This window comes from Pristiophorus japonicus, chromosome 16 (genome assembly GCF_044704955.1).
Source record: "Pristiophorus japonicus isolate sPriJap1 chromosome 16, sPriJap1.hap1, whole genome shotgun sequence".
Taxonomy (NCBI): Eukaryota; Metazoa; Chordata; class Chondrichthyes; family Pristiophoridae; genus Pristiophorus; species Pristiophorus japonicus.
In genome coordinates, this window is record NC_091992.1 from 138404464 (window position 1) to 138430861 (window position 26398).

At 50.1% G+C, this 26398-nt stretch overlaps 1 protein-coding gene across 1 annotated transcript in view; it reads right to left on the reverse strand.

Annotated features, from left to right (window-relative positions):
* LOC139226879 (rab11 family-interacting protein 4-like) overlaps window positions 1-24816 on the reverse strand; it is a 109447-nt gene extending 84631 nt beyond the window's left edge. The window contains exon 1 of the mRNA XM_070857981.1: window positions 24492-24816. The gene's annotated coding sequence lies outside the window, so the exon portion shown is untranslated. The remainder of the gene's footprint in view (window positions 1-24491) is intronic.
* Between the last annotated feature and the right edge of the window lie 1582 nt (window positions 24817-26398).

Here is a 26398-nt window from a genome sequence, read left to right on the forward strand (position 1 = left end):
AGCAGTGACCAGTCTCATGGTGTGAGAGCAGTGATCAGTCTCATGGTGTGGGAGCAGTGACCAGTCTCATGGTGTGGGAGCAGTGACCAGTCTCATGGTGTGAGAGCAGTGATCAGTCTCATGGTGTGGGAGCAGTGACCAGTCTCATGGTGTGGGAGCAGTGACCAGCCTCATGGTGTGGGAGCAGTGACCAGCCTCTGGACCTGGTGTGGGAGCAGTGACCAGTCTCATGGTGTGGGAGCAGTGATCAGTCTCATGGTGTGTGAGCAGTGATCAGCCATGTTATGAAAGATGGGCCCGAAACACCGGTTGCCTTTGCATCGCGTACATTCAACAAAAGCGAAGAAAATTATGCCCAGATTGAGAATTATATTTGGTGTTAAAAAGTTTTTCCACTTTTTTTGGGTGCCAATTCACGCGAGTAACTGGTCACAGACCATTAGTCGCTATCCTAGGCCCGATGGCTGCTTCTAGGATACAAGGGTGGGCTATTGTATTGTCTCAGTGCGATTACAGAATCGAGTATCCCAGAATGCAGTGCGAATGCCCTTTCAAGGTTGCCCCACGAAGAGTCTGAGATTGGCCATGAACAGTCAATCTTCACTCTCGATGTCGTTGATGAGAACTTTCCTGTCACCGCCTGTTACTGCAGAGCACACACAGAAAGATGCTACGTTACAGTGGGCCGATGAGCACACCCTGTGAGAGTGGTCTGAAGATCAGACACATTTATCTGAGGGGTAAAAGCCCTTGTATCATCGCCAGCACGAATGATCATGTGAGCAGGAACATCTAAAATGGGGCCTGAGAGTGGTCATTCCCAGGGGATTGCGGGCCAAAGTCTTGCCGGAACTTCACGGTGAGCATACTGGCATCGTGGGCAGGAAAGCGTGGCTCGAAGTTTTGTTTATTGGTCTGGGTTGGATAAAGATTAGAAGTATAAGCGAGTAAGTGTACTATCTGTGAAGACTGCAAGACCTGCCAGCTACAATGCCGCAGAAAACATGGACTTGGCCAACGAGACCATTCCAAAAATCACATTGATTTTTGCGAGAGGGGCAGTGATCATTTTCTGGTTCTAATCGATAGCCATTTGGATTGTCTGGATGTACGGCATATGGGGTCATCTACGACTACAGAGCATACATTGGATGAATTAGGGGATATTTTTCCATTCCATGGCCTGCCCGAAGAAATGGTGTCATATGATGGGCCGCAATTTGTGAATTTTGCCGGACACAACGGTATCAAACACACGTTGGTAGCACCATATCAACCTGCTTCGAATGGTCAGCCTCAACTCTGAAGGACTGCCTTAGAAGAAAAGCTTTGAATGGGGAGAGGTGGAGTTGGGGTTCAATGCAAACCAAGTAGACAGGATATTGATAACTGGGAATAGGAAAATCTTAGGAAGAAAGTTAACAGGAGGATGGATGTAAAGGGTTTCAAGGAAACTCAAGAGGACACAGGAGGATAGAGGTCAGGAATTCTGGGTCACACACCCTGAAAACAGAAATGCCCCAAGACGGTCTCCTGGGTCAAATGAGAATCTAGGAAATGGGCATGGCCAGCCAACTGCACAGAAATGGAGGTCGGAGCAGGAGGAAGCTAAACGCTTCCAAGATATTTCGGCCCAGCAGCCGAATGTAAAATTGTAATCATGCTAAGTGTTATGTATGTAAAATTTGTAACGGTGTAAGACTTGGAGGCCCCAAGGGTCACCTGCACACCTCGTGCAAGGGAGTATAACAGGCTGTCTGCCATGCTGCTTAGGCACTCTGGAGTTGTATTAAAGAGGCTAAGGTCACATCAGTTTTAGCTCACAGTACTCAGTCTTGTGGAGTTCTTCCATATTTAACAATTGGCGACGAGTAACAGATTACGAATGTTCAGCCGGTCATGGCTGCCGTTGGTATTTTCGAGAGATTAGTAGAGGGTGATGATTGGGAAGCCTTCGTTGAGCGTCTCGACCAGTACTTCGTGGCCAACGAGCTGGATGGGACGATAAAGCGATCAAGTGCAGGGCGATTCTCCTCACCGTGTGTCGGTCCACAATATAGAGTCTCATCAAGAAACTGCTAGCACCGGAGAAACCAACGGAGAAGACATATTCAGAGTTGTTCACTGGTTCGGGAACACCTCAAGGCGAAGGAGAGCATCTTAATGGCCAGGTATCGCTTCCACACGCACCACCAGGGCCAGGACGTGGCGAGTTATGTCGCCGACCTGAGACGCCTTGCGGGAACTTGCGAATTTGCTGGATTTTTGGGGGAAATGCTGCAGGACTTTGTGCTTGGCATTGGCCACGAGGTCATTCTTCGCAAACTGCTGTCTGCCGAATCCCTCGACCTAAGCAAGTTCATCACGCTAGCCCAGGCATTCATATCCACGAGCGATAATACCAGACAGATATCTTCCCAGCATCGAAGCTCACCAGCAAGTACTGTGCATAAAATAACGTTGCTAGCAGGCAGAACTGTACATGGCAGGGTCTACACGCCTGCAGCTGCAAGACCCAGGATGACTCAGAGTCCGCCATCGGGCGTGAATGCAAATCCATTAGCACCATGTTGGCGCTGTGGGGGTAATCATCGAGCCCATCAATGTCGATTCAAGTACTATGTGTGCAAGGGCTGCGAAACAATGGGGCACCTCCAGCAAATGTGCAAGAGTTCTGTGACTCACCACGTGGCAGAGGATAATCGATCTGGCAAGGGTCACGCAGAACAAACAAGAGAGGCAAGTCAACCCGAGGAAGAAGTGTGTGGGGTACACACCTTCACCACCAAGAGACCTCCTATCATGCTGAACGTCAAATTGAACGGTATTCCGGTATCAATGGAGTTGGACACGGTGGGGAGTTAGTCAATTATGAGCCAGAAGGCTTTTGAGAAACTGTGGGGCAACAAGGCACAAAGACCCAAACTGAGCCCAATTCAGACAAAGCTGTGCACCTACACCAAAGAGCTCATACCAGTCATTGGCAGTGCGGCAGCTAAGGTATCGTATGATGGAGCTGTGCATGATTTATCATTGTGGATTGTACCAGTAAATGGCCCAATGCTATTCGGCAGAAGCTGGCTGGGAAAGATTCGATGGAACCGGGACGACATTAAAGCACTATCTTCAGTGGCTGAGCAAGTTTCCGTTGCTATTTGAACCAGGCATCGGCAACTTCACAGGCGCCAAGGTGCAGATCCATCTAGTCCCCGATGCAAGGCCCGTCCATCACAAGGCTCAAGCGGTTCCATTTATGATGAGGGAGAAAGTCGAGATCGAACTGGACAGACTTCAACGAGGGAATCATATCGCCAGTCGAGTTCAACGAGTGGGTCAGCCCAATTGTTCCGGTGTTGAAAAGCGATGGCACGGTCAGAATCTGTGGAGACTATAAGGTAATGATCAACCGAGTCTCATTACAAGACCAGTACTCGCTACCGAAGGCGGATGACCTGTTCGCAACATTAGCAGGGGGGGAAGTCGTTCACCAAGTTGGACCTAACCTCCATCTACATGACACAGGAGCTGGCTGAGTCTTCGAAAAGATTGACGTGCACCAACACACACAAAGGACTGTTTATATACCACCGTGCCCTTTTGGGATTCACTCGGCTGCTGCCATCTTCCAGAGGAACATGGAGAGTCTGCTGAAATCGGTTCAGCGCACCATTGTGTTTCAAGACAACATCTGATCACCAGTCGCGAACACCTGCACAATCTGGAAGAGGTTCTAAGTCGACGAGACAGAGTGGGACTCAGGCTGAAACGCTCCAAGTGTGTTTTCCTGGCGCCAGAGGCCGAATTTTTAGGGAGAAATATTGCGGCAGATGGCATCAGACCCACGGACTCAAAGACAGAGGCCATCAAGAATGCACCCAGACCACAGAATGTGATGGAGCTGCATTCGTTCCTGGGACTCCTCAACTATTTTGGTAACTTTCAACCCAGGTTAAGCACTTTGCTGGAACTAATAAGAACATAAGAACATAAGAATTAGGAACAGGAGTAGGCCATCTAGCCCCTCGAGCCTGCTCCGCCATTCAACAAGATCATGGCTGATCTGGCCGTGGACTCAGCTCCACTTACCCGCCCGCTCCCCGTAACCCTTAATTCCCTTATTGGTTATCTATCTGCGACTTGAATACATTCAATGAGCTAGCCTCAACTGCTTCCTTGGGCAGAGAATTCCACAGATTCACAACCCTCTGGGAGAAGAAATTCCTTCTCAACTCGGTTTTAAATTGGCTCCCCCGTATTTTGAGGCTGTGCCCCCTAGTTCTAGTCTCCCCGACCAGTGGAAACAACCTCTCTGCCTCTATCTTGTCTATCCCTTTCATTATTTTAAATGTTTCTATAAGATCAACCCTCATCCTTCTGAACTCCAACGAGTAAAGACCCAGTCTACTCAATCTATCATCATAAGGTAACCCCCTCATCTCCGGAATCAGCCTAGTGAATCGTCTCTGTACCCCCTCAAAAGCCAGTATATCCTTCCGTAAGTAAGGTGACCAAAACTGCACGCAGTACTCCAGGTGTGGCCTCACCAATACCCTATACAGTTGCAGCAGGACCTCCCTGCTTTTGTACTCCATCCCTCTCGCAATGAAGGCCAACATTCCATTTGCCTTCCTGATTACCTGCTGCACCTGCAAACTAATCTTTTGGGATTCATGCACAAGGATCCCCAGGTCCCTCTGCACCGCAGCATGTTGTAATTTCTCCCCATTCAAATAATATTCCCTTTTACTGTTTTTTTTTCCCCCCAAGGTGGACGACCTCACATTTTCCGACATTGTATTCCATCTGCCAAACCTTAGCCCATTCGCTTAACCTATCTAAATCTCTTTGCAGCCTCTCGGTGTCCTCTACACAACCCGTTTTCCCACTAATCTTTGTGTCATCTGCAAATTTTGTTACACTACACTCTGTCCCCTCTTCCAGTTCAACTATGTATATTGTAAACAGTTGTGGTCCCAGCACCGATCCCTGTGGCACACCACTAACCACCGATTTCCAACCCAAAAAGGACCTATTTATTCCGACTCTCTGCTTTCTGTTCGCCAGCCAATTCTCTATCCATGCTAATACATTTCCTCTGACTCCGCGTACCCTTATCTTCTGCAGTAACCTTTTGTGTGGCACCTTATCGAATGCCTTTTGAAAATCTAAATACACCACATCCATCGGTACACCTCTATCCACCATGCTCGTTATATCCTCAAAGAATTCCAGTAAATTAGTCAAACATGATTTCCCCTTCATGAATCCATGTTGCGTTTGCTTGATTGCACTATTCCTATCTAGATGTCCTGCTATTTCTTCCTTAATAATGGTTTCAAGCATTTTCCCCACTACAGATGTTAAACTAACCGGCCTATAGTTACCTGCCTTTTGTCTGCCCCCTTTCTTAAACAGAGGCGTTACATTAGCTGCTTTCCAATCTGCTGGTACCTCCCCAGAGTCCAGAGAATTTTGGTAGATTATAACTAATGCATCTGCTATAACTTCTGCCATCACTTTTAATACCCTGGGATGCATTTCATCAGGACCAGGGGACTTGTCTACCTTGAGTCCCATTAACCTGTCCAGCACTACCCTCCTAGTGATAGTGATTATCTCAAGGTCCTCCCTTCCCACATTCCTGTGACCAGCAATTTTGCCATGGTTTTTGTGTCTTCCACTGTGAAGACCGAAGCAAAATAATTGTTTAAGGTCTCAGCCATTTCCACATTTCCCATTATTAAATCCCCCTTCTCATCTTCTAAGGGACCAACATTTACTTTAGTCACTCTTTTCCTTTTTATATATCTGTAAAAGCTTTTACTATCCGTTTTTATGTTTTGCGCAAGTTTACCTTCGTAATCTATCTTTCCTTTCTTTATTGCTTTCTTAGTCATTCTTTGCAGTCATTTAAAATTTTCCCAATCTTCTATTTTCCCACTAACCTTGGCCACCTTATACGCATTGGTTTTTAATTTGATACTCTCCTTTATTTCCTTGGTTATCCACAGCTGGTTAGCCCTTCTCTTACCGCCCTTCTTTTTCACTGGAATATATTTTTGTTGAGCACTATGAAAGAGCTCCTTAAAAGTTCTCCACTGTTCCTCAATTGTGCCACCGTTTAGACTGTGTTTCCAGTCTACTTTAGCCAACTCTGCCCTCATCCCACTGTAGTCCCCTTTGTTTAAGCATAGTACGCTCGTTTCTGACACAACTTCCTCACCCTCAATCTGTATTACAAATTCAACCATACTGTGATCACTCATTCCGAGAGGATCTTTTACTCGGAGATCGTTTATTATTCCTGCCTCATTACACAGGACCAAATCTAAGATAGCTTGCTCCCTTGTAGGTTCTGTAACATACTGTTCTAAGAAACAATCCCGTATGCATTCTATGAATTCCTCCTCCAGGCTACCCCGTGCGATTTGATTTGACCAATCGATATGTAGGTTAAAATCCCCCATGATTACTGCCGTTCCTTTTTCACATGCCTCCATTATTCCCTTGATTATTGCCCTCCCCACCATGAAGTTATTATTTGGGGGCCTATAAACTACGCCCACCAGTGACTTTTTCCCCCTTACTATCTCTAATCTCCACCCACAATGATTCAACATTTTGTTCATTAGAGCCAATATCGTCTCTCACAACTGCCCTATCATCCTTTATTAACAGAGCTACCCCACCTCCTTTCCCTTCTTGTCTATCTTTCCGAATTGTCAGATACCCCTGTATGTTTAATTCCCAGTCTTGGCCACCCTGCAACCACGTTTCTGTAATGACCACCAAATCATACCCATTTGTACCGTCAACTCATTTACTTTATTTCGAATGCTGCGTGCATTTAGATAGAGTGTTTTAATACTAGTTTTTAAACCATGATTTTTAGTTCTGACCCCTCCTGCAGCCCCTTTATATTCAACTGTTGCACATGTTGCTATGTAAGGGTGACGACTGGATTTGGGGTAAATCTCAAGAGACAGCCTTTGAGAAGGCCAGAAACCTACTTTGTTCCAACAAGTTACTTGTACTGTATGACCTATGTAAATGTTTAGTGCTAGCTTGTGATGCATCTTCATACGGGGTCGGCTGTCTAGCAAACCAATGTATCGGGCAAACTTCAACACGTCTAGAAGTCTGTCTAAGGCTGAAAGAGCCTACAGTATGGTTGAGAAAGAGGCGTTAGCATGTGTATATGGAGTTAAGAAAATGCACCAATACCTATTTGGACTTCGGTTTGAGCTTGAAACCGACCACAAACCGCTCATTTCGCTGTTTTCAGAAAGCAAAGGTATAAACACCAAGGCTTTGTCCCGCATCCAAAGATGGGCACTAACATTGTCCGCCTCTGACTCTGTTATCCACCACAGACCAGGCACGGAGAACTGTGCTGATGCCCTCAGTCGGCTACCATTGCCCACTACCGGGGTGGAAATGGTGCAACCCACAGACTTGCTTCTGGTCATGGATCTTTAGCGAGCGAGGGGTCCCCCGTCACTGCTCACCAGATCAGGACCTGGACCAGCCAGGATCCTGTGCTATCACTTGTAAAAAGTTGTGTCCTCAATGGGAGCTGGTTGGCCGTTCCCGGGGAAATGCAAGACGAAATTAAGCTGTTTCACCGACGCAAAGATGAAATGTCCATCCTGCCGGATTGTCTCTTATGGGGGAATTGCGTGGTTTTGCCAAAAAAAGGCAGGGAAACGTTTACACGCGACCTCCACAATACCCACGCAGGCATAGTCATAATGAAGGCTATAGCCAGGTCGCATGTTTGGTGGCCCGGCATTGACTCAGACTTAAAGTCATGCGTACACCAGTGCAACAATGCTCACAACTGAGCAATGAATGCACCAAGGGAGGCTCCACTGAATCTGTGATCATGGCCCTCCAAACCGTGGTCCAGGATCCACGTAGATTTAGCCGGCTCCTTTCTCAGAAAGATGTTTTTAGTTGTAGTGGACGCTTACTCTAAATGGATTGAATGCGTAATCATGTCATCCAGTACATCCACTGCCACCATTGAAAGGCTCCGGGCCATGTTCGCCACCCATGGCCTGCCCGACCTCGTCAGTGACAATGGACCATGTTTCACCAGCTTGGAATTCAACGAGTTTATGACCCGCAATGGCATCAAGCATGTCAAATCCGCCCCGTTTAAGCCCGCATCCAATGGTCAAGCGGAATGGGCAGGCCAAACTATCCAGCAGAGCTTGAAACGCATGATGGAAGGCTCCTTGCAGACCAGTTTATCTCGGGTTCTGCTCAGCTACCGGACGCGACCCCACTCGCTCACCGGGGTTCCCCCGGCGGAATTGTTAATGAAGAGAGCTCTCAAAACCAGGCTCTCCCTAGTCCACCCAGATCTAAATGATCATGTGGAAACCCGACCTCACCGGCAAAACATATACCGCAATCGCGCCGCTGTATCGTGTGACATTGATGTTAACGACCGTGTTTGTCCTAAATGGGTTGCTGGCACTGTCTTGGCCAAGGATGGGAATAGAGTGTTTATTGTCAAACTATTGAATGGACAAACGTGTAGAAAGCATTTGGATCAGACCAAACTGTGGTTCACCGACAACCAGGAACAACCTGAAGAGGACATCACCATCATCGATCCACCAACACACACCCAACCAGCAATCGACCTCGCCGTTAATCAGGAGGATGAACCCACCATTCCCAACAGTCCTGTCAGACCAGCCGGGCCACAGTGCAGCAATGGTCTGACCAACTCACCCAGGCCAGAGTTTGAACTCAGACGATCAACCAGGGAGCGTAGGGCCCCGGATCATCTCAACTTGTAAATAATTTGTATCAAAGACTTTGGAGGGGAGTGATGTTATGTATGTAAACATTGTAACTGTGTAAGACTTGCCACCAGAGGGCGCACCTGTTGGAGGCCCAAGGGTCACCTGCATACCTCGTGCAAGGGAGTATAAAAGGTTGTCTGCCATGCTGCTTAGGCACTCTGGAGTTGTATTAAAGAGACTCAGGTCACATCAGTTTTAGCTCACAGTACTCAGTCTTGTGGAGTTCTTCCATACTTAACAATACGTAATCTTTTGAAATATTGTATAAATACCTTGCTTCTAAAACAGTGTAATGTATGCACCTGTGAGTATGCTCACGGGTTTGTAGAGCTGGTAAATTGTGAGTGGCTTAGCCAGTCACGTGATGTTCACAAGACTCAATAAAACCCCAGTCAGTTGGGTTTGGGGGATCCACGATGGGGCAGGTGGTTGTGAGCCTGGTGGATGAACTGGTAATGTGCAGTGTGACTGTTAAACCTTTGCTATTACGAACTAGTTGGTTTATTAGCAAAGTGTTGCTATGAATTCTTCAGCAAACAACCCATGAAGCAAATACATTACAGAGGGTAACATGGGAAGGTCAGGATCACACAGGGTCATGAGCCCCAGTGGTTTCAGGAGCAAGTTCCTGTAAAAAGATGTGATTGAATTTTACTAAAACCGTCCGATTGCAGGCTGCAAATATCAACTCTCTGAGCCAAGGTCACAATAAACACTTCAATATCAGGATTTGTAATCTCACAAACGCAAGTTCAAAAAAACAAGATAATTCTATAAATAGTGGCAGTGTTTGGCAATCTAGAGTAGGCCAAGACTGTAGGCTTGGTCCTGTATCTGGGACAGGAGGCGGGTCCAGTTCACAATGACAATATAAAACCAGACCTGCTTTTGGTTATTTAACCCTTTACCAGTTCCACACGGGCAGCAGTAACAGAGGCAGGGAAGTCAAGAAACACACACTCAGTTTTACATCAGAACAGGAAGCCCCTTGAGCTTGTTCCGCTCTTCAATCACATGCCTGATCTGAATCTCAACTCTATTTCCCCGCCTTGGTTCCCGAACCCCTAACTCCCTTACACAACAAAAGTCAATCAAACTCACTTTTGAAATTTTCAATTGAGCTCCAGGTTCAACAGGTTTTGGGGGGAAGAGAGTTCCAGAATCCCACTGCCCCAGGCTTCCTGACATCACCCTGAACAGACTGGATCTCATTTTAAGATAAGGGCTGGAAGATGCTTTTCGTTTTTGGGCCTGAAATGGGGCCCCAGAAACCGGAGTCGGATTCAAAGCCTGGCCCAGTGCCAGGTCTTGGAAGCATTATTGGGGTTCATCGGCACCAGTCGTCGCCCCACAGGGCAACTCACGCGCTCCATACACAGGGCAACTCACGCGCTCCATACACAGGGCAACTCACGAGCTCCATACACAGGGCAACTCACGCGCTCCATACACAGGGCAACTCACGCGCTCCATACACAGGGCAACTCACGCGCTCCATACACAGGGCAACTCACGTGCTCCACACACAGGGCAACTCACTCGCTCCATACACAGGGCAACTCACGCGCTCCATACACAGGGCAACTCACGCGCTCCATACACAGGGCAACTCACGCGCTCCATACACAGGGCAACTCACGCGCTCCATACACAGGGCAACTCACGTGCTCCATACACAGGGCAACTCACGCGCTCCATACACAGGGCAACTCACTCGCTCCATACACAGGGCAACTCACGTGCTCCATACACAGGGCAACTCACTCGCTCCATACACAGGGCAACTCACGCGCTCCATACACAGGGCAACTCACTCGCTCCATACACAGGGCAACTCACTCGCTCCATACACAGGGCAACTCACGCGCTCCATACACAGGGCAACTCACGCGCTCCATACACAGGGCAACTCACGCGCTCCATACACAGGGCAACTCACGCGCTCCATACACAGGGCAACTCACGCGCTCCATACACAGGGCAACTCACGCGCTCCATACACAGGGCAACTCACGCGCTCCATACACAGGGCAACTCACGCGCTCCATACACAGGGCAACTCACGCGCTCCATACACAGGGCAACTCACGCGCTCCATACACAGGGCAACTCACGCGCTCCATACACAGGGCAACTCACGCGCTCCATACACAGGGCAACTCACGCGCTCCATACACAGGGCAACTCACGTGCTCCATACACAGGGCAACTCACGCGCTCCATACACAGGGCAACTCACGCGCTCCATACACAGGGCAACTCACGCGCTCCATACACAGGGCAACTCACGCGCTCCATACACAGGGCAACTCACGTGCTCCATACACAGGGCAACTCACGTGCTCCATACACAGGGTAACTCACGTGCTCCATACACAGGGCAACTCACGTGCTCCATACACAGGGCAACTCACTCGCTCCATACACAGGGTAACTCACGTGCTCCATACACAGGGCAACTCACGTGCTCCATACACAGGGCAACTCACGTGCTCCATACACAGGGCAACTCACGTGCTCCATACACAGGGCAACTCACGTGCTCCATACACAGGGCAACTCACGTGCTCCATACACAGGGCAACTCACGTGCTCCATACACAGGGTAACTCACGTGCTCCATACACAGGGCAACTCACGTGCTCCATACACAGGGCAACTCACGTGCTCCATACACAGGGCAACTCACGTGCTCCATACACAGGGTAACTCACGTGCTCCATACACAGGGCAACTCACGTGCTCCATACACAGGGCAACTCACGTGCTCCATACACAGGGCAACTCACGTGCTCCATACACAGGGCAACTCACGTGCTCCATACACAGGGTAACTCACTCGCTCCATACACAGGGCAACTCACTCACTACAGACACAGGGTAACTCACTCGCTCCATACACAGGGCAACTCACGCGCTCCATACACAGGGCAACTCACTCGCTACATACACAGGGCAACTCACTCGCTACAGACACAGGGCAACTCACTCGCTACAGACACAGGGCAACTCACTCGCTCCATACACAGGGCAACTCACGCGCTCCATACACAGGGCAACTCACGCGCTCCATACACAGGGCAACTCACTCGCTCCATACACAGGGCAACACACTCGCTACATACACAGGGCAACACCTGCGCTACATACACAGGGCAACTCACGCGCTCCATACACAGGGTAATTCACTCGCTACATACACAGGGTAACTCACGCGCTCCATACACAGTGTAACTCACGCGCTCCATACACAGGGTAACTCACGCGCTCCATACACAGGGTAACTCACTCCCCTCGTCTGGAAGGGGGAGGGGCATGTGGGGGGAGGGGGGTTGAGAATCTGGGGAAGTGTGGGGTCAGTGAGAGGGCGAGGTCGGGTCGGGGGCGTGACGTTGGGAGGTTGGGTGAGGTCTGGGTGGGTCAGGGGTCGGGGGGGGTCGGTGTGTCGGGGGGAGGTCGGGGTGTCGGGGGGGGGTCAGGGTGTCAGGGGGGGGGAAGAGTCAGGGTGGGGGGAGTCGGGGGGGGGGTCGGAGGGGGGTGTCGGGGGGGGGGGAGTCGGGGGGGGGAGTCGGGGGGGGTGGGGAGTCAGGGTGTTGGGGAGGGGGGGTGAGAGTCAGGGTGTCGGGGGAGGTGTCGGGGGGGAGACGGGGGGGGGGGGGGAGTCAGGGTGTCCGGGGGGAATCAGGGTGTCGGGGAGGTCAGGTGTCGGGGTGTCGTCAGGGTGTTGGGGGGTCAGGTGTCGGGGTTTCGGGGGGGGGGGTCGGGGGTGGTGTCGGGGGGGTCAGGTGTCGGGGAGGTCGGGAGGTCGGGAGTGGTGTCGGGAGGGGGTGTCAGGGGGGTCAGGTGTCGGGGTTTCAGGGGGGGTGTCGGGGTGTCGGGGTGGTCGGGGTGTCGGGGTGTCGGGGGGGTCAGGTTCCGGGGGGTCGGGGAGGTCGGGGGGGGTCGGGGAGGTCGGGGGTGGTGTCGGGGGGGGTCAGGTGTCGGGGAGGTCGGGAGTGGTGTCGGGAGGGGGTGTCAGGGGGGTCAGGTGTCGGGGTTTCGGGGGGGGAGTCAGGGTGTCAGGGGGGTCAGATGTCGGGGAGGTCGGGGGTCGGGATGTCGGGGGGTCAGGTTTCGGGGAGGTCGGGGGTCGGGATGTCAGGTGTCAGGGTTTCGGGGGGGGAGTCAGGGTGTCGGGGTGTCGGGGGGGTCAGATGTCGGGGAGGTCGGGGACGGGGGGTCAGGTTTCGGGGAGGTCGGGGGTCGGGATGTCAGGTGTCGGGGTTTCGGGGGGGGAGTCAGGGTGTTGGAGGGGTCGGGGGTCGGGGTGTCGGGGGGGTCAGGTTTCGGGGGGGTCGGGGAGGTCGGGGGGGGGTCAGGGAGGTCGGGAAGGGGCTGTGGAGTTGGGAGGTTAGGGTGGGTTGTGGCCGGTGATCCAGCTACATTTACCCGACTCCCACCAATGCCTGTTTTGGGCGGCACAAGGCCGGAGCTCTGTCGGTCGCCCTATTTTAAGCATCGAGGTGTAATTTCAGCCCCTATGCCCTCTCGATCTGGATTCTCTCACCAGAAGAAATAGCGTGTCTCAATTCGCTGGTTTCCCGCTGCCCTGGGCAATATTTATCCCTCAATCACCATCATTAAAATAAAATAGATTATCAGATGATTATAGCATTGATGTTTATGGGAGCTTGCTGTGCGTGAATTGACTGTTGCATTTCCCACATTACAACAGTGACTACACTCCCAAAGTGTCACTGTGGTGGTGCTGGTGGGGCGGGGGCGGGGGCGGGGGAGGGTTGAGAACCTGGTCTTTAAGCACACATTGCTGATCACAGCAGGCTGGGGCAGGTGTAAGTTTAAATAAGAGCAGAAGAAATAGGAGCATGAGTTGGCCATTCGGCCCCTCGAGTCATTCAATACGATCATGGCTGATCTGATCATGGGCTCAGCTCCACTTCCCTGCCCACTCCCCATAACCCTTTATACCCTTATTGCTCAAAAATCTGTCTATCTATACCTTAAGTATATTCAATGACCCAGCCCCCACAGCCCTCTGGGGCAGAGAATTCCACAGATTCACCACTCTCACAGAAGAAATTCCTCATCGCCATAAATCATTTATCTGCGACAAACAAGCTCAGTGGATGACACTGCATGAGTGCAAGCACACACCGGCCCCACTGATCAGGGGAAATATTTTAAAAACTGGATTAACATCAATAATGGACTGGCGATTGACATTAAACTGTGCCCGTGAGTGTCAGTAACAGTGACACGCACCTCAAACCCCTCAAACTGCCCCAGCAAACATTCACAATCCTCATCAGGATTCTGAGTGAGTGTGTGAGGGAGCTGGATTAACATCAGTAGAGATACAGTCAGTAACACAGGGTGCTGGGGGATAGGGGTTACTGAGTGACAGTGTGAGGGAGCTGATTTAACATCAGTAGAGATACAGTCAGTAACACAGGGTGCTGGGGGAGAGGGGTTACTGAGTGAAAGTGTGAGTGAGCTGGATTAACATCAGTAGAGATACAGTCAGTAACACAGCGCGCTGGGGGAGAGGGGTTACTGAGTGACAGGGTGCTGGGGGAGAGGTGTTACTGAGTGACAGTGTGATGGAGCTGGATTAACATCAGTACAGATACAGTCAGTAACACAGGGCGCTGGGGGAGAGGGGTTACTGAGTGACAGTGTGAGGGAGCTGGATTAACATCAGCACAGATACAGTCAGTAACACAGAGCGCAGGGGGAAAGGAGTTACTGAGTGTGAGAGAGCTGGTTTAACATCAGTAGAGATATAGTCAGTAACACAGGGCGCTGGGGGAAAGGGGTTACTGAGTGACAGCATGAGGGAGCTGGATTAACATCAATGGAGCTACAGTCAGTCACACAGGGTGCTGGGGGAGAGGGGTTACTGAGTGACAGTGTGAGGGAGGTGGATTAACATCAGTAGAGATACAGTCAGTAACACAGCGCGCTGGGGGAGAGGGGTTACTGAGTGACAGGGTGCTGGGGGAGAGGGGTTACTGAGTGACAGTGTGAGGGAGGTGGATTAACATCACTGGAGATACAGTCAGTAACACAGGGTGCTGGGGGAGAAGGGTTACTGAGTGACAGTGTGAGGGAGCTGGATTAACATCAGTAGAGATACAGTCAGTAAAACAGGGTGCTGGGGGAGAGGGGTTACTGAGTGACAGTGTGAGGGAGCTGGATTAACATCAGTACAGATACAGTCAGTAACACAGGGCTCTGGGGGAGAGGGGTTACTGAGTGACAGTGTGAGGGAGCTGGATTAACATCAGTACAGATACAGTCAGTAACACAAGGTGCTGGGGGAGAGGGGTTACTGAGTGACAGTGTGAGGGAGCTGGATTAACATCAGTAGAGATACAGTCAGTAAAACAGGGTGCTGGGGGAGAGGGGTTACTGAGTGACAGTGTGAGGGAGCTGGATTAACATCAGTACAGATACAGTCAGTAACACAGGGTGCTGGGGGAGAGGGGTTACTGAGTGACAGTGTGAGGGAGATTAACATCAGTACAGATACAGTCAGTAACACAGGGCGCTGGGGGAGAGGGGTTACTGAGTGACAGTGTGAGGGAGCTGGATTAACATCAGTACAGATACAGTCAGTAACACAGGGCGCTGGGGGAGAGGGGTTACTGAGTGACAGTGTGAGGGGCTTATGTTCCCTCGAGTTTTGAAGATTAAGGGGTGATCTAATTGAGGTGACTAACAACGTAAGAATCAGGAGCAGGAGTCGGCCATTCGGCCCCTCGAACTTGCTCCGCCATTCAATCAGATCACGACTGATCTTCGACCTCAACTCCACTTTCCCGCCCGATCCCCATATCCCTCGATTCCCTTAATATCCAAAACTCTATCGATCTCTGTCTTTAATATACTTAATAACTGAGCCTCCACAGCCCTCTGGGGCAGAGAACTCCAAAGATTCACCACCCTCTGAGTGAAGAAGTTTCTCATCATCTCAGGCCTAAATGGCCGAGCCCGTAATCTGAGACTGTGACCCCTGGTTCTAGACACCCCAGCCCGGGGGGAACATCCTCCCTGCATCTACCCTGTCAAGTCCTGTAAGAATCTTATAAGTCTCAATGAGATCACCTCTCATTCTTCTAAACTCCAGAGTATCAACCCTGTATGATGTTAAAAGGATTCAATAGGGTTAAAAAAAGCAAGACTTACTCTACTGCACCGTTCACAACCTCAGTCAGTGTTGTAATGTGGGAAACGGGCAGCCAATTCACGCACAGCAAGCTCCCACACTCGGCAATGCGATAATCACCTGATAATCTCTTTACTTTTAGTGATAACTAACAGAGCTCAGGCCTTGTGCCCGCCTAAAACAGTCGGGTAAACGTTAGCTGGATCACCGGCCACAACCCACCCCAACTTCCCGACCCCCTGACCCCACCTGACCTCACCCTTCCCCCACCCCCCACCTTCCCCCCGACCCCAAAGCAATGACCATCTCTAACAAATGAGAGTCTAACCACCGCCCCTTGACATTCAACGGCATTACCATCACCGAATCCCCCACCATCAACATCCTGGGGGTCACCATTGACCAGAAACTTAACTGGACCAGCCACATAAATACTGTGGCCACGAGCGGGTCAGAGGCTGGGTATTCTGTGGTGAGTGTCTCACCTCCTGACTCCCCAAAGCCTTTCCACCATCTACAAGGCACAAGTCAGGACTCTCCACTTGCCTGGATGAGTGCAGCTCCAACAACACTCGGGAAGCTCGACACCATCCAGGACAAAGCAGGCCGCTCGATCGGCTCCCCATCCACCACCTTCAACCTTCACTCCCTCCACCACCAGCGCACTGTGGCTGCAGTGTGTACCATCTACACGATGCACTGCAGCAACTCATTAAAGTAAACGTTGGGACCCGAGAGGATGAGACTGGGGAATTAATAATGGGAAACAAGGAAATGGCAGAGACTTTGAACAAATATTTTGCATCTGTTCACAGTAGAAGACACTAAAAGAATCCCAATAATAGTACAAAATCAGGGGGCAAAAGGGAGGGAGGAAGTTCAAACAATCACTATCACTAGAGAAAAAGTACTCGGTAAACCAATGGGACTAAAGGCGGACAAGTCCCCTGGTGCTGACGGCCTGCAGCCTAGGCTCTTAAAAAAAGTGGCGGCAGAGATAGTGGATACATTGGTTGTAATCTACCAAAATTCCCTGGATTCTGGAGAGTGATAGTGATTGTTTGAACTTTCTCCCTCCCTTTTGCCCCCTGATTTTGTGCTATTATTGGGATTCTTTTCGTGTCTTCTACTGTGAACAGATGCAAAATATTTGTTCAAAGTCTCTGCCATTTAGAAACATAGAAAATAGGTGCAGGAGTAGGCCATTCGGCCCTTCTAGCCTGCACCGCCATTCAATGAGTTCATGGCTGAACATGCAACTTCAGTACCCCATTCCTGCTTTCTCGCCATACCCCTTGATCCCCCTAGTAGTAAGGACTTCATCTAACTCCTTTTTGAATATATTTAGTGAATTGGCCTCAACAACTTTCTGTGGTAGAGAATTCCACAGGTTCACCACTCTCTGGGTGAAGAAGTTTCTCCTCATCTCGGTCCTAAATGGCTTACCCCTTATCCTTAGACTGTGACCCCTGGTTCTGGACTTCCCCAACATTGGGAGCATTCTTCCTGCATCTAACCTGTCTAAACCCATCAGAATTTTAAATGTTTCTATGAGATCCCCTCTCATTCTTCTGAACTCCAGTGAATACAAGCCCAGTTGATCCAGTCTTTCTTGATAGGTCAGTCCCACCATCCCGGGAATCAGTCTGGTGAACCTTCGCTGCATTCCCTCAATAGCAAGAATGTCCTTCAAGTTAGGAGAACAAAACTGTACACAATACTCCAGCTGTGGCCTCACCAATGCCCTGTACAACTGTAGCAACACCTCCCTGCCCATGTACTCAAATCCCCTCGCTATGAAGGCCAACATGCCATTTGCTTTCTTAACCGCCTGCTGTACCTGCATGCCAACCTTCAATGACTGATGTACCATGACACCCAGGTCTCGTTGCACCTCCCCTTTTCTTAATCTGTCACCATTCAGATAATAGTCTGTCTCTCTGTTTTTACCACCAAAGTGGATAACCTCACATTTATCCACATTATACTTCATCTGCCATGCATTTGCCCACACACCTAACCTATCCAAGTCATTCTGCAGCCTCACAGCATCCTCCTCGCAGCTCACACTGCCACCCAACTTCGTGTCATCCGCAAATTTGGAGATACTACATTTAATCCCCTCGTCTAAATCATTAATGGACAATGTAAACAGCTGGGGCCCCAGCACAGAACCTTGCGGTACCCCACTAGTCACTGCCTGCCATTCTGAAAAGTACCCATTTACTCCTACTCTTTGCTTCCTGTCTGACAACCAGTTCTCAATCCACATCAGCACACTACCCCCAATCCCATGTGCTTTAACTTTGCACATTAATCTCTTGTGTGGGACCTTGTCGAAAGCCTTCTGAAAGTCCAAATATACCACATCAACTGGTTCTCCCTTGTCCACTCTACTGGAAACATCCTCAAAAAATTCCAGAAGATTTGTCAAGCATGATTTCCCTTTCACAAATCCATGCTGACTTGGACCTATCATGTCACCTCTTTCCAAATGCGCTGCTATGACATCCTTAATAATTGATTCCATCATTTTACCCACTACTGATGTCAGGCTGACCGGTCTATAATTCCCTGTTTTCTCTCTCCCTCCTTTTTAAAAAAAAGTGGGGTTACATTGGCTACCCTCCACTCGATAGGAACTGATCCAGAGTCAATGGAATGTTGGAAAATGACTGTCAATACATCCGCTATTTCCAAGGCCACCTCCTTAAGTACTCTGGGATGCAGTCCTTGTTTCCCAATTTTCATTCCCCAGTCTCATCCTCCAGGGGCCCAACGTAAATGTAACGCCCCTGTTTAACAAAGGAGGGAAACAGAAAGCAGGAAACTATAGACCAGTTAGCCTAACATCTGTCGTTGGGAAAATGCTGGAGTCCATTATTAAGGAAGCAGTAGCAGGACATTTAGAAACAGAGAAAATAGGTGCAGGAGTAGGCCATTCGGCACTTCAAGCCTGCACCACCATTCAATAAGATCATGGCTGATCATTCCCTCAGTACCCCTTTCCTGCTTTCTCTCCATACTCCTTGATCCCTTTAGCCGTAAGGGCCGTATCTAACTCCCTCTTGAATATATCCAATGAACTGGCATCAACAACTCTCTGCGGCAGGGAATTTCACAGGTTAACAACTCTCTGAGTGAAGAAGTTTCTCCTCATCTCAGTCCTAAATGGCTTACTCCTTATCCTTAGACCATGTCCCCAGGTTCTGGACTTCCCCAACATCAGGAACATTCTTCCTGCATCTGACCTGTCCAGTGCCGTCAGAATTTTATATGTTTCTATGAGATTCCGTCTCATCCTTCTAAACTCCAGTGAATACAGGCCCATTTGATCCAGTCACTCCTCATGTCAGTCCTGCCATCCCGGGAATCAGTCTGGTGAACCTTCGCTGCACTCCCTCAATAGCAAGAACGTCCTTCCTCAGATTAGGAGACCAAAACTGAACACAATATTCCAGGTGAGGCCTCACCAATTTAGAAAATCATAATGCAGTCAAGCAGAGTTAGCATGGTTTTATGAAAGGGAAATCATGTTTGACAAATTTATTCGAGTTCTTTGAGGATGTAACGAGCAGGGTGGAACCAGTAGATGTGGTGTATTTGGATTTCCAAATTTGACAGATGGAGTATAATGTGGGAAAGTGTGAGGTTATCCACTTTGGTAGGAAGAATATCAAAGCAAAATATTATTTAACTGGAGATGAACTACAGAATCGTGGATACAGAGGGTCCTGGGGGTCCTCATACATGAAACACAAAAAGTTAGTATGCAGGTACAGCAAGTAATCAGGAAGGCAAATGGAATGTTGGCCTTTATTGCAAGGGGGATAGAGTATAAAAGCAGAGAAGTCCTGCTACAACTGTACAGGGTATTGGTGAGGCCACACCTGGAGTACTGCGTACAGTTTTGGTCTCCGTATTTAAGGAGGTATATACTTGCATTGGAGGCAGTTCAGAGAAGGTTCACTAGGTTGATTCCGGAGATGAGGGTGTTGTCTTATGGAGAAAGTTTGAGCAGGTTGGCCTATACCTCATTGGAGTTCAGAAGAATGAGAGGTGATCTTATCGAAACTTATAAGATCCTGAGTGGGCCCGACACGGCAGATGCAGAGAGGATGTTTCCCCTCGTGGGGAAATCTAGAACTAGGGGGCATAGTGTCAGAATAAGGGGTTGTCCATTTAAGATGGAAATGAGGAGGAATTTCTTCTCTCAGAGGGTCGTGAATCTTTGGAATTCTGCGCCCCAGAGAGCTGTAGATGCTGGGTCATTGAATGTATTTAAGGCAGAGATAGACAGATTCTTGAACTATAGGGGAGTCAAGGGCTGTGGGGAACAGGCAGGAAAGTGGAGTTAAGGCCAAGATCAGATCAATCATGATCTCATTGAAGGGCGGAGCAGGCTTGAGGGGCCGAATGGCCGATTCCTGCTCCTGTTTCTTATGTTCTTATGTTCGCCAAGGCTTCTTCAGCAGCACCTCCCAAACCCGCGACCTCTATCGCCTCGAAGGACAAGGGCAGCAGGCGCATGGGAACACCACCAGCTCCACGTTCCCCTCCCAGTCACACACCATCCCAACTTGGAAATATATCGGCCGTTCCTTCATTGTCACTGGGTCACAATCCTGGAACTCCCTCCCTATCAGCACTGTGGGAGCACCTTCACCACACGGACTGCAGCGGTTCAAGAAGGCGGCTCACCACCACCTTCTCAAGGGGCAATTAGGGATGGGCAATAAATGTCGGCCTTGCAGCGATGCGCACATTCCAGGAAAGAATTTTTTTTAAATTAACACATTTGTATCTCTTTTCCAACTAAAGATGAGTTAATACAGATGGGGGGGACTGCACCACAATACTGAGGGGGGGGAAGGGGGACTGCACCACAATACTGAGGGGGGGACGGGACTGCACCACAATACTGAGGGGGGGGAGGGGGACTGCACCACAATACTGAGGGGGGGGGAGGGGGACTGCACCACAATACTGAGGGGGGGGGGAGAGGGACTGCACCACAATACTGAGGGGGGGGGGGGAGGGGGACTACACCACAATACTGAGGGGGGGGGGACTGCACCACAATACTGAGGGGGGGGGAGGGGGACTGCACCACAATACTGAGGCGGGGGAGGAGGGCTGCGACACAATACAGGAAGACATTAATAAACTTACAGGATGGGCGTGTAATAGACAAATGAACTTCAACATAAATAAATGTGAGGTGGTACATTTTGTTTGGAAGAATAAGGAGACGACATACTCCTGGGAAATAAGTGTGTAAATGGGGCAGAGGAACAGAGGGATCTGGGGGTACAATACACCGATCACTAAAAGTAGTGACGCAGGTTAATAAGGCCATAAAAAGCAAACCCAGCTCTGGGGTTCATCTGTCGAGGGATAGGATGGAAAAGTAGAGAAGTTATGTTCAACTTGTATCGATCCTTGGTTAGACCACACGGAGCACTGTGAACAGTTCTGGTCTCCATATTATACAAAGGATATTGAGGCACTGGAGAAGGTGCAAACAAGATTTACTGGGATGATAACAGAATTGAGAGGTTTCTAACTATTAGGAAAGATTGAACTGGCTGGGGCTCCTTTCTCTAGAGAAAGGAAGGCTGAGGGGTGAGCTGATCGAGGTATTTTAGATTAGGAAAGGGTTTGATGGGGTAGACGTAGAGATGTTTTCACAATAATAACTTTCAAAAGGAAATTGGATAGATACTTGAAGGGGAAAGATTGCAAGAGTTTACTTTCATAATCTATCTTCCCTTTCTTAATCATTTTTTTCGTCATTCTTTGCTGGCTTTTAAAAGCTTCCCAATCTTCTGTCCTCCCACTAGTTTTGGCCACTTTGTGTGCCCCTTTTTTTATTTGGATACCATCCTTTATTTCTTTAGTTAGCCACGGATAGCTATTTTTTCTCTTAGATCCTTTCCTCCTCACTGGAATATATTTTTCTTGCGAGTTGTGAAATATCTCCTTAAATGTACACCACTGTTCATCAACTGTCCTACACTTTAATCTATTTTCCCAGTCCACTTTAGCCAACTCTGCCCTCATACCTTCATAGTCTCCTTTATTTAAGCTTAGTACGCTGGTTAGAGATCCAACTTTCTCACCCTCCATCTGAATTTGAAATTCAATCATGCTATGATCACTCATTCCGAGGGATCCTTTACTAGGAGATTGTTTATTAATCCTGTCTCATTACACAGGACCAGATCTAAGATAGTCTGCCCCCTGGTTGGTTCCGTTACATACTGCTCCAGGAACCCGTCCCTTACGCACTCTGTGAACTCTTCCTCAAGGCTACCCTGACCAGTTTGATTTGTCCAATCAATATGGAGGTTAAAATCACCCATGATTATTGCTGTTCCCTTTTTACAAGCCCCCACTATTTCTTGGTTTATGCTCCGACCAACACAGTTGCTACTGTTAGGGGCCTATAGACTACGCCCACCACTGACTTTTCCCCTTATTGTTCCTCATCTCCACCCAAACTGTTTCAACATCCTGATCATGAGAGCCAATATCGTTTCTCACTATTGCAGTGATTCCATCCTTTATCAATAGAGCTACTCCACCTCCTTTTCCTTTCTGTCTGTCCTTCCGGATTGTCAAATACCCGTGAATATTTAATTCCCGGTCCTGGTCATCTTGCAACCACATCTCTGTAATGGCTATCAGATCATACCCATTTGTCTCAATTTGTGCCGTCAACTCATCTATTTTGTTACGAATGCTACGTGTATTTAGACAAAGAGCCTTTAAATTTGTTTTTTTTTAAACCATCTTTTACGTTTCCTCTCTCCTTCAAATTCACTTTTTTAATTTTTGTTTTCTAATTCCAGAAGGACGGACTTGCTATGGAGGGAGTGCAGCGAAGGTTCACCAGACTGATTCCCGGGATGGCTGGACTGACATATGAGGAGAGTCTGGATTGACTGGGCCTTTATACACTGGAGTTTAGAAGGATGAGAGGGGATCTCATAGAAACGTATAAGATTCTGACAGGACGGGACAGGTTAGATGCGGGAAGAATGTTCCCGATGTTGGGGAAGTCCAGAACCAGGGGTCACAGTCTAAGGATAAGGGGTAAGCCATTTGGGACTGAGATGAGGAGAAACATCTTCACTCCGAGAGTTGTAACTTGTGGAATTCTCTACCACAGAGAGTTGTTGATGCCAGTTTATTGGATATATTCAAGAGGGAGTTAGATATGGCCCTTATGGCTAAAGGGATCAAGGGGTATGGAGAGAAAGCAGGAAAGGGGTACTGAGGGAATGATCAGCCATGATCTTATTGAATGGTGGTGCAGGCTCGAAGGGCCGAATGGCCTACTCCTGCACCTATTTTCTATGTTTCTATGTTTATTCCCCTCCCTACTGAATCTACTCTCAAGTTCCCATCCCCCTGCAAGCTAGTTTAAACCCTCCCCAATAGCACTAGAAACCCCCCTCCCCCGCGAGGAACCTGTTGACCCTGTGACTGAGCCGAGCTCCTCGCACCCTCCACCGGCTCTCAACTTTAAATCAGCAGCCCGGCATCGTAACGACAATCTCACAGTCTGACTGAGCCCCTCATTACCAACAGGACAGGCAAAACCAGTGACCACCGTGAACAGCATCGAGTTAACTAGAGACTAACCACCAAGACCAACAATAAGTTAACTAGAGACGAACGACCGACTTCATAAGAACCTAAGAAACAGGAGCAGGAGTCGGCCATTCAGTCCCTCGAGCCTGCTCCGCCATTTAATAAGATCATGGCTGATCCGATCATGGACTCAGCTCCACTTCCCCGCCCGCTCCCCATAACCCTTGACTCCCTTATCGCTCAAAAATCTGTCTGTCTCCACTTTAAATATATTCAATGACCCAGCCTCCACAGCTCTCTGGGGCAGAGAATTCCAAAGATTCACCACCCTCTGATTGAAGAAGTTTCTCCTCATCTCGGTCCTAAATGGCTTACCCCTTATCCTGAGACTGTGAGCCCTGGTTCTAGACTCCCCAGCCCGGGGGAAACATCCTCCCTGCATCTACCCTGTTAAGCCCTGTAAGCATTTTGTATCGAGACCAGCATCGAGTTAACTAGAAAATAACCACTGTGAACTGCATCGAGTTAACTGGAGTCTAACCACCGAGATCAGCATTGAATTAACTAACCACTGAGACCAACAAGTTAACTAGAGTCTAACCACCAAGATCAGCAACAAGTTAACTAAAGATTAACCACCGAGACCAGCAGCAAGTTAACTAGAGTCTAACCACCGAGATCAGCATTGAGTTAACTAGAGACTAACCACTGAGACCAATAAGTTATTGAATGGTGGTGCAGGCTCGAAGGGCCGAATGGCCGACTCCTGCACCTATTTTCTATGTTTCTATGTAACTAGAGACTAACCACTGACACCAGCAGCAAGTTAATGAGCCGATTGCAAGTTGAAGACAGTGGGAGAGCCAGTGGACGGAAGTGTGTGTGTGGACGTGTTGCAAGCTGACCTGAGCAGGGGGAAACCATTCTCCTGGCTGTCTCTGCAATTGTGATCAGCGGTCAGAGGGCCACAGAAAGAGATCCTTCCTTTCCAGCGGTGTTTCTAGGTTTGTGCGTTGCCTCTGTTGCTGTGTGACGCCCGCCCGGAGCCTCTGTGCCCAGTCTGGGCCGGCCCGGCACACACTGAGCCTATTGTTCAGGCAGTGAGAGCACCAGAAACCTGGGAGTTCTCTCTAACAGCACCGACTAATTCCTTCATTTCACAGAAACTCCTGCACAACACCAGCCCCTCCCCCGCCTGTGTGTTCAGTATGCGAGGCGGCAACTCACTGCCCTGCTCCAGACGTGATTCCAACCCGTCTACTGGGAACAGCAAGTCCGAGCCTGATAGGCGAACTCAGTCTCCTCACAGAGCATCAATCACAACTTGAAATCCACTGGCTCATTTCAAACCGCACTTTCCATTTCACTCACAGCTTGGATAGTTTTAGCCTCACATTTTGTAATAATTCTACTTCCCCTCACCCCCACCGCTTCACATCATGGCTGAGCAGCCCGCCATCCACTGACTGCCCAGCGCCTGCTGCTGATCCCTGGGAATCTCAGCCACCAACATACCCTCGCTGGAGCCGTGACCATTGGCAGTGGCCTCAATCCGCCCGTGTGGCACAACATAGCTCAGTGCAAGAGCCCTCCTTCCATGTAAACAATCTCCTCGCTCTCCGTGACAATCTGAAACCGATCATCTCCTGTCGCTGACTCGCCAACATGAGAGGCACACTTCCCCATTCACTCTGTCACAGCCCTTCATAAACTTAAACCCCGATTAAATCGCCCCTCGGCCTTTCTCTCGCCAGTACAAATAGTCCCAGTATCTCGCATCTCTTTCCACTCGAGTGGAAAAAAGGAGTGAAAGGGAATACACCCCACCCCTCACTCCCCGCAACCCCAGCTCCCCACCCCCGCTCCCCCCCAACCCCCTCTCCCCACCCCCGCTCCCCCCAACCCCCGCTCCCCACCCAGCTCCCCCCACAACCCCAGCTCCCCACCCCTCACTCCCCGCTCCCCATCCCCGCTCCCCCCCCAACCCCAGCTCCCCACCCCTCACTCCCCGCAACCCCAGCTCCCCACCCCCGCTCCCCCCAACCCCCTCTCCCCACCCCCGCTCCCCCCCAACCCCCGCTCCCCACCCAGCTCCCCCCACAACCCCAGCTCCCCACCCCTCACTCCCCGCTCCCCCCCAACCCCCGCTCCCCCCCAACCCCCGCTCCCCCCCAACCCCCGCTCCCCACCCCCGCTCCCCCCCAACCCCCGCTCCCCACCCAGCTCCCCGCACAACCCCAGCTCCCCACCCCCGCTCCCCCCCAACCCCCACTCCTCGCCCTGCTCCCCACCCCACCCCTCACTCCCCGCTCCCCACAACCCCCGCACTCCCCAATCCCCACTCCCCCCCAACTGCCACTCCCCACCATCCCTGCTCCCGCTCCCCCCAACCCCCGCCCCGGACACCCCCAACTCCCGCTCCCCGCCCTGCCCCCGCTCCCCGCCCTGCCCCATTCCTCCCCACCCCCAACCCCCGCTCTCCCCCCCCGCCCCCGCTCACCAACCCCCGCTCTGCACTCCCCGCCCCCCCCCCGAAGATTAAAGTGTAGGTTTTGGCCACACTCACTCTCACTAACGCTTGTAACCTTTACCCAGTCAGCCAGAACAATAAACACAGTCACCGCCCACCTGAGTCCAAAACCTCTTTAAAACTGTCTAAATCTGATCGCCATGGTAACAATTCCTGGCAACCATTTCCACACTCCGCAGATTCCCTCCCCCACCAAACGTCCAGCAACCCAACGGGCAATCTCCCCAGGCGGCAACTGACCGGGGGAGGGGCCGGGACTGACCGGGGGAGGGGCCAGGACTG